Genomic DNA, 9304 nt, shown 5'->3' with positions numbered 1-9304 from the left:
CCTGCCTTAAATCAAGCCTCAGTGGGCAACAGACGCTCACTCAGAATTCCCCCCACCAAGAACACTGGATAAACCACCTATGACACAGAGGGTCAGATTCTCCTACCTTACTGAAATTCAAAAGGAGAAAGTTAAGAAAGCTTTTCTCCAAGCAAACCAGGTGGACTGACCTTCCGCTGTGGTGGCTTCTCGTCATCTGTGGATTGGTACGAGAACGGTTCCACCAGGGTACATTCTGTGGGAAGTAGGAGGACACAGAGTGACCGTCAGCAGGTGCAGGGGAGGAGCAGGGAAGAGAGGTTTTCTAGCCCCAGGTCACCTCATCAACGTGAAATAGCCCATATCAAACAGGGCACCGCACCCAGGGCCGGCTGTGTGTCCCGGCAGCCTCCTCAGGGCTCCTGCCTCCTCATCTGACCTGAGCTCACTTGCCCTCCCTTCCTGAGTCCTTCCAAGCTCATTTCCTCCCTAGAATCCACGTCTGGTGCTTCTGTGTGCATCAGTCATTCTGCGATATGTTATACTTGGTAAAAAGCAAACTTTACTCTGAGACATCACATTCTAGCCAAAATATACAGAATATTCACTAATCTTTGGTGTTGAAGACAATAAAGCTTTGAAAATACTTAGTTATCCTCTCCTTTAAACGCAGCCCCTATTTAGCAAGTGCTGTCTGTCCTTGCACTCGACCTTCTCAACACAATGTCTGCGTGTGTCGGGAGTCCTTGCTGCTCACACTGACACTGGCTCTGACCCTGGAACAGCCCGTCATGGGGACAGCAGGCGGGCGCTGACCCTCTCCATCCCAGATGTGCCGGAGGTTCCCACAGGGAAGGTGGGTGGGAGCCCAACACCCAAGTGGTTCCTTGAGATCATAGTCAGCGCTGTGTTTGACTGTGTTTACTACTAAACTAAAGCATTTTTCCTCTTATTCCTTTCTTTTTCTTTTGGCAGTTGGTTTCTGTTACCCAAACTGGAGAGGTGTGATATGATCTCTGCTGAGTGGAACCCGCACCTACCACGATCAAGTGTTCTTCCCTACTGTGCCATCCAGGTAGCTGGCACAACAGGTGAGCCACCACCCCCAGGTAACGTTTTGTATTTTTAGTCGATATGAACTTTCACCACGTTGCCTAGGCTGATCTCCAACTCCTGGACTCAAGCAATCCACTCACCTTGGCCTCTCAAAGTGCTAGGATTAGGGGCATGAGCCACGCACCCGGCCCGCCTGAGCATGTGAAATGCTTGTAAAAATCCGGTTATTAAACACAATAGAGTATGTCCCTGATTATTTCTCTGCTTTAGACCACAAGCTGAGAAATGAGGCCACCACTACCGCCAACCACCTGTGAGCTCGCTTCTGTGTTTCACATTAATAAATACACATAGAAAACTCCAGTGTAAAATGAACCTCCTCATAGTCTGCGTCAGGCAGCCCTTGAGACCCCTAAAATGACAGACAGTGTTTGGGACCTCTCAAGACTCTTATCCTTCCACATGCACAAACAGATGCCAGAACTGCCTGGCATAATGACGAGTTATGCCAGGGCCACCTGGTGAATGCACAATAGTAACCCACTGCATCAGTCCTCCTCCCGTTCCCGAGTTCACATTTCCCTCTTCCGTTTAGGTGATTGAGAGCCTGGGAAATCCATCTCTGCACCATCTCTATGTGAGGAGTGAGGATATAACATTCACCTTCAGGTACAGCTGAGGTGGAGGATGAATGGGTTAATTTATGTGAAATGTGCAGTAGCGATTCAATGTTTTAGAAAGTTTTTCTGAATTTTCTGGGTAAATGCACATACACTCCCAAGGACATTCCCAATCACTCCGCACGGCCATCTCCTCCATACCTCATCGCCCTCATGCACACCGCCCTATTCCATCTACATTGCAATGCTGCCTCTAGGGACTCAGGGGGATGGTCACGGTTCTTTACCAGATGGAATGAGTGTTTTTAAACCTAACTGCCCCTATCTGCTTTCTGTCAGGAAGCTCAAACCAAAGCGGTTCTCCAGCAAAAGCAGGAGAGTAAGAGCCACCTGTTGCCACACTGAAGATCTGTCCTTAACGAAGGAGCGCTTCCAGAATACACACCTTTTTCCTTGGTGGGTTCCTCTGCCTGCATGGAGAGAAAGAAAAACACTTTGAGCTTCAGACCATCCTGAGGCTTGAGTGTACAGGGCTTTTCTTCAGTTGTCGACATTAGAAGACCAGATGGGAAAGAGTGTTCAAGTCAAAGGAACGCAGAAGAAGAACAGGACAGCTGACTCATGCTAAAGTCGGTCTTGCAGGATATTCCCTCTGAAGGTCCTGGGGCTTGGCAATGAAGTGACTTTGCCCCAAGCACAGAATCAAGCTGCTGGGGAGGAAGCTCACTGCCCCCTCAGTGCGTGGCCGGTGCTGCCATTTTCTCCTCCTGCCTTAAATCAAACCTCAGTGGGGAACAGATGCTCACTCAGAATTCTCCCCATGAAGGACACTGTATAAACCACCCATCATACATAGGCTCAGATTCTCCTACCTTACTGACATTCAAAAGGATAAAGTTAAGAAACTTTTTCTCCAGCCAAACCAGGTGGACTGACCTTCCGCTGTTGTGGCTTCTCATCATCTGAGATTTGGTACAAATAGGCTTCCTTTGGGGCGTGTTCTGTTGGAAGTAGGAGGACACAGAGTGACCGTCAGCAGGTGCAGGGGAGGAGCAGGGAAGAGAGGTTTTCTAGCCCCAGGTCACCTCATCAACGTGAAATAGCCCATCTCAAACAGGGCACACCTGCCGGGGCGGCAACCTCTTCAGGGCTCCTGTCTCCTCATCTGACTTGAGCTCACCTGCCCTGCCTTCCTGAGTCCTTCTAAGCTTATTTCCTTCCTACAATACACCTCTGGTGCTCCTGTGAATATCTTCTCTTTTAGAGGTTTTCTACAAAATAGCAAGCAGCCTTTTTTTTAAAAAGAAGACTGAATTCTTATCCAAATATTTTATTCATTCACTAACCATTTTTAAGGCTATACTCTGTTTTTGTATGCACACACACATGCTCAAACTTCCTGGCGTGGTCAGAACTTCCAGCACTGCTGTCTGATTAATGCAGTTTCAGCCCATCTTTCCGCTCTGCACCACCCATTCTTGAGATCACTTTGCCTTTTTCATTCAGGAAACTGACAGCCTGGATAATTCATCTCCCAACCCCCTCCAATCTCAGGGCTCAGCATATTAAATTCCCCTCCGCGTATAGCTGTGGCTAAGTATGAGTGTTGACTGATGTGATGTGTCCAGTGAGGATGGACTTTTGTTTCTACAACACTGATTCTAATATTTTGCTTTGAACAGGGTATCCTCCTTTTTAGAGAAATTCACACACACTCCCACAGACATTCCCCATCACTCCGCACGGACTCTCTCCTCCATGCCCCCCACCCTGATGCACCCCTGTTCCTATTTCAGTGACATCGCTGCTTCTGGGAACTAGAGTGGAAGGCCACAGGTGTTGACTAAACTTTTCATTTTTCTTACACCAAATTGTCCAAACCTCATTTCCAGCAGGAAGCTCACACTAGGTGGCTCTCCAGCAAAAGAAGGGAGAAAAGTGTCACCTTTCTAGACAGGAAGATGTTTCCTTAGCGAAGGGGTGACCCCAGAGTACGTACCCCATGGCCCAAGTGGCGAGTCCCTCTGCAGAGAGAAAGGAAAACAGTGTGAGTGTCACACCATCCTGTGTCCTGTGTGCACAGGCCTTTCATTTGCATGATGGCATTAAAAACCTAGACAGGAAATAGTGCTTGAGGCCATGGCCCGAAAATAAAGCCTAAAGGACACTTGCGGAAAGGCACAGAGTTTTGGGAAGATTTTCAAAATGATTTTGGTTGCAGAGTCACCATGATTTTCAAGAAGAATGCATTTCCCAAGAAGAACATGTGCTGCCATGCAGTTTGTCAGTAAAGCTGGCATCTACGGGTGCCATCTTCAATCAGTTCTTAGTTGGTAATGGACTCTTACATTTGCCCACCAAGAAATTCTGCAATTCATCTATAAATTCCATGGTGAGATTTGCATATCATAATTCAAATGAAGTGGAAAGAAACCAAGAGAAATAAAATTCCCATCTCAGAAAAAGAATAAAGACTTTACCCCGCGAAGAGAGAGAACAATTTCCTGGGTCCTTTCGCTAGATTCTGACATCAGGTTAATTCTGAAATCTAGGAAACACAGAGTCACTGTCAGCCGTGGGAGCTGCTGAAGGCCGTCTGGCAGCCCTGGGTGCTGAGGACACAGGGCTGGCGTGTGCAGAGGAGGTGGAGTAAGAGCAGGGGCTGAGCTGCTGCTGGGCCACCCTCCTTGGTGGTGAAGGAAGGCAAAGGACACCATCAGGAGAGCCCTGGGGGACAGAGCCTCGGGTCTCTGGCTAAGCCACCGTCATCACTGTGAAGTAGGCAGTGTTCACCTAGACAGCACACAGGTGCACGGCGTGACTCCAGGACAGGGTCTGCTCACAGACAGAGGCCTGGTAAATATCCTCTTTTTTGTAAAAATGTTACTATGTCACTTAACTTTCCTAAATAAACCTATGCTCCTGCTGCAGTGAACATCCATTTCATTGGACTTTAAACCATGATGGTGAGCTATACACAGTATGGATTATTTTCATCCTTAGTTGCACACTTCAGGAGCAGACGGCACAACAGCAGCAAACACGGAGGGAGCCCACGCACTTCTCCCTGACCCTGCATTGTGGGCAGCAATAGCCGCCATTTTGTGATCTGCTCAGCCATGTTGTGGTTTGCGTAAGTTTCAGTTTAATGTTTCCTGTTGACAAGTTTCAGTTTCTGTTCCCCCCCCATAAGTTTCAGTAATGTTTCAGTTTCTGTTTCCCCTCTGATAAGTTTCAGTAAAGTTTCAGCTTCTGTTTCCTGCTGATAAGTTTCAGTTTCCTGAAACTTAGGTAGGCCCTAATTTCCCAACCGCAAGCTACCTTGCCCCGCCTCCCTGCCTGGCCTATTTAAGCTGTGAGCTTAGCAACAATAACCAAGACTTGCTCAGACTCCTGTCTTGTCTCCATTCTTCGCGTCTCCTGTTCCCATCCGTCCCCACTCCCTCCCTTCGAGCTCCTGTTGTTGTCCTGCAGGTCGGGACCCTGCATCAGCATCCACACAGGAACCTGCATTTGTGTGGGACTCGGCAGACTGCGGAGGGTGAGCAGGAAGCCTTTTCACACTCGTGCCATCTCAGTACACGGCTGTGTGCATCAGAACGTCACTGGGGCACCCAAGACGGGCTGCCCGGGGCTGAGCTCTGGGATGAGAAGGAAGAAAAAGGACACAGCCCCTGACCTCACGGGGACCAGCCAGGGCCAGAACCCTTCCACCCAGGAACGGCCGGTCACAGGCTGTGAGACTGACGATTCCAAGCCCATCTTAGAGAAACCAGCAAAGTGATGTCTTATGGGTCAGAAGGGAGACGTGCGAGAGGAATTCCTGGGCTCCGGGGCAGCCCCTCCCGTTGCTGAGCTCCCCTGCCCTGGAACTGGCTCCCCTCCCACCTCTGCTGCAACTAGTGTGACTCAGCTGCCCTGGCCAGGGGCTGTGAGCTTCCTATGGTGAAATGGGATTCTGGGCTAGATCAACCTTGGCCAACAGCATCTACACAAGGACCAGCTGTCAGGAGACTTCCAGAAGCTGGTGAAAAGTAGATGCTGTTCTCTGTCCCAGCCACAGGGAGAGCAGGCCTGGGGATGGTGCTGTGACTGACCTGACCCTGATGTCCACCCCTGCTCATCATATCCCCTCATCTGAGTCAGACATTTTGGGAACTCCCTCCTCTTCTTGGCCTCTCACTAATTTCTGATTGTGTTATTGACATCAACACAGAAAGATGGAGAAGACAAATGAAAAAGCAGCTCCTCTCTCCAGGCTCTTAGAACGTTGGCCGGGCAGTGCCCATGCCAGCCCTGAAGTCCAAGCTCCGCTCCTTCCCCATCAGAAGGGGCCTGAACATCCTGGCTGCACCCAGGGCATGACATTGAACTGACTCTCCTGACTTTCCAACCTTGGCTTACCCCCATGGTGTGGATGTCCTCATGCCTTCTTCCTCTAAATCATGTTTAGAGGCTGTGCCCTGCTCTCTCATGGAGCACACTGTGTGGCTGACCATGAATTTTTAGAACCCCCGATGTTGGTAACACTGATTTGTACCTTTAATCACACACAGTAGAAGGCCACCTAGGTGTCACAGAAAAACTGTACTCTAGAGATTAAAGATGACTAGGGGAATTTGGTTATGAGGACATACTCTCAAGGGGAACAAGGGACATTTTAAAAATCACATGGCATCATTATACTGAAAAGTAGGGGAAGTATTGTCACCTACGTAGCAATGCAAATTGCATACAACAAGCTTCCACCAGATGCGCAATCCAAAAAAGCTCAAACCATAATTTGGCTCATTTTATATGCACATGGACTGAAATCAAGCAGCTTGACTTGTTTTTTCACAGGGCTCTGAGGCAAAGAAGGACGTTTGTCAACGGGAGCACCGTGGAGCCTCTGCTGCCCCGCAGCCGAGTCTGTCTTGCTCACCTCATGCATGAGCTTCCCACACCCTGCTAGGAGGAAGGCAAGGGCTCACCCTGCCTCTCAGGCCCTCGGGCAAAGCCCTTGGTCCCCTTGTCCTCGTGTTGCGTTTCCTGGGCTCAGCACACAGAAACCATGACTGGGCTGAGTGCTGGAGGCTGGGCCTCTGCATGAGCCCGGCATCGTCTATTCTGGGCCACATTAGCTGATGGTCAATATGAGGCCGCACTGGGGAGCGTCCTCAACCCTGCCTGCAGGCTCCTCTTTCCTCAGTCTCCTACCAAAACGGGTCACAGCAGGGGGCCGCCCCAGGGTCTCCCTGCACAGGAAGGAGCCCCGCCCCGCTCTGCATGCTGAAGACGGTCGTGGAGGATCAATTCTGAGGGCCTTAGCAGAAAAGCCTGGAGAAGGAGGGACGTGGCAACGGTGAGCTGTCCTGACCACCCCAACGCCAGGAGGAAACGGGAAGGCCTGTTGCCAGGTGACATTTACTGAAAAATGAGGTTTAGAAGCAGATTCCCAATGAAAAAGTAATGAATGAGTAGGGATCCTGAGACAGTTTTGTTCTATTAGCACCCAGCGAACATGTGCTTCGGTGTTGACAGGATTTCCTGTGGGTAACTGAACTGTCCTTTGCAGCCAATAAACTATACACATCATAAGCTGACATTTTCACTAATAATTCCCTAGACCTCCTGTCAGGCTATGAGATGGAGGCATTTTGTATTAAGAATGTGGACACTAATAAGGGGAGACATGTATGTAGGGAAACCCACACACAACCAGGCACAGTCAGCGTCACACTACACACATTCACACAGACACACGCCAGTCCCGTGCACACAACCCCGCCCCACAGACAGAGAATGTGCCCCTTAATCCTTATCTGGAACAGCCGCTTGTCCCATCACAGCTAGGTCCTCATTCACAACAGGAAGCTCAACTCCGCTGCCTGTCTACAGGAAATCCAGCGAGACACACATTCCTCATCGTCTGAATTATTCATCCACACGGCAGGATTCCCCCATACGTACCACTTTGCAGGGCTCCCCAGGTCCCCTGTAACGACAGAAAACATATTGCCATGAGCACCAGACCGTGCTGCATCCTGTGTGCACAGATGTTTTCTTCAGTTGGTGACATTAGAAAACCAGATGGCAAAAGGTGATCAACTCAAAGGAACCCAAAAGCAGAACAGGACAAACTGACTCATGCTGAAGACACAAGCTTTTCTTGGAGGATGTTTCCTCTAAGTCCGTGTTGCTTGGCAATTAAGTGATTTTGTTCCAAGGAGAGAATCAAGTTGCTAAGGGAAAAGGTCACAGCCACTTAGTGCCTGGCTGGTGCTGCCATTTTCTCCTTCTGTCTAAAATTGAGCCTCAGTGGGGAACACTCTCACTTGAAATTCTTCCCACCAAAGACACTGTATAAGTCAGCCATAATACATATAATCATATCTTATTTTAATTCAATAAGATAAAGTTAAGAAAGTAACTTTTTGTCAGACAAAACCAGGTGGCCTCACCTTCCAATATGATGGGACATCCTCTTTTGAGCTTTGGATGGAGAAAGAATTCCTTTGTGCCTCAATCCTGGCAACTGGGAAGACACAGAGTGACTGTCAGCAGGTGCAGGGGAGGAGCAGGGAAGAAAGATTTTCCAGCCCCGACTGCCTCATCAACGTGAAATAGCCCATCCTGAACGCAGCACAGCACCCAGAGCAGGCTGTGTGTCCCTGCAGCCTCTCAGGGCTCCTGCCTCCTAATCTGACCAGCGCTCACTTGCCCTCCCTTCCTGAGTCCTTCCAAAGTCATTTCATCTCTCTAATCCACCTGTGCTGCTGCTGGGAATCGCATCCCTCCTAGAGGTTTTCTACTTGATAAGTAGCAACCTTTCTATAACTTGAACAAGAGAGAAAAATAAAATTAAAAAGTAACCTTTCTTTAAAGAGAAGATTTAATTCTAACCAAAATACTCTATTTATTCACTAACCGTTCGTTTTTAGGACAATGAAACAACCCTTTGAAAATCTGTTTTCCTCCCATTTACAGAAGACCCCTGTTTAGCACACGCTGTCTGTCCTTCCACTCCGTTTTCCATACACCGTGTGTGTGTGTGTCTGCGGAGTCTGTTACTGCTCACACTCATACTCACACTCGCTTTGACTCCAGCACAGCCTGTCATGGGGCAGCACGTGGGGGTGCTGACCCTCTCTAACCCAGCTGTTAGAGATTCCAGCAGGGAAGGTGGGCACCAAGCTAACACCCTGTCTCTTGGGCATCTGTGTTACTAAGCTGGGGCACTTCTAAGGCTGTGGGCATCATGATTTTTCTCTTGGTTTGGTTTGTTTTTTTGTGACAGGATCTCACTCTGCTGAGATGGAGTGCAGTGGCACAATCACGGCTCAGGGAAGACTCAACCTGTCTGGCCAAAGCAGTCCTCCAGCCTCAGCCTCCTGAGGAACTGGGACTGCAGGAGCACGTCACCACACCTGAATAATTTTTGTACTTTTTGTAAAGATGTGATTTTACTGTGTTGGCCAGGCTGATCTTAAACTCCTGGACTCAAGTGATCCTCCTGCCTCAACCTCCCAAATTGCTGGGATTACAGGCATGAGCCTTCCCACTGGGTCCAATCATATTTTTAAATACAATAGGACATGTCCCTGATTATTCTCTGCTTTTGAACAGGAGCTGAGAAATGACCCCACCACTGCAGCCAAAAGCCTGTG

General features: G+C 49.1%; 1 long non-coding RNA gene across 1 annotated transcript; it reads right to left on the bottom strand.

Moving 5' to 3' along the window:
* Positions 1–169: 169 nt before the first annotated feature.
* On the bottom strand, positions 170–7776 carry LOC141582467 (uncharacterized). The gene is made up of 5 exons (XR_012515320.1): positions 7608–7776; positions 3655–3679; positions 2592–2656; positions 2101–2125; positions 170–235 (listed from the first exon to the last, which is right to left on the bottom strand). It is a non-coding gene; the product is annotated as an uncharacterized LOC141582467 (long non-coding RNA).
* Positions 7777–9304: the final 1528 nt, after the last annotated feature.

Source organism: Saimiri boliviensis, chromosome 20 (assembly GCF_048565385.1).
Source record: "Saimiri boliviensis isolate mSaiBol1 chromosome 20, mSaiBol1.pri, whole genome shotgun sequence".
NCBI lineage: Eukaryota > Metazoa > Chordata > Mammalia > Primates > Cebidae > Saimiri > Saimiri boliviensis.
Note: the sequence above shows the minus strand (reverse complement) of the source record. Positions and strands in the feature narration are given on the sequence as shown.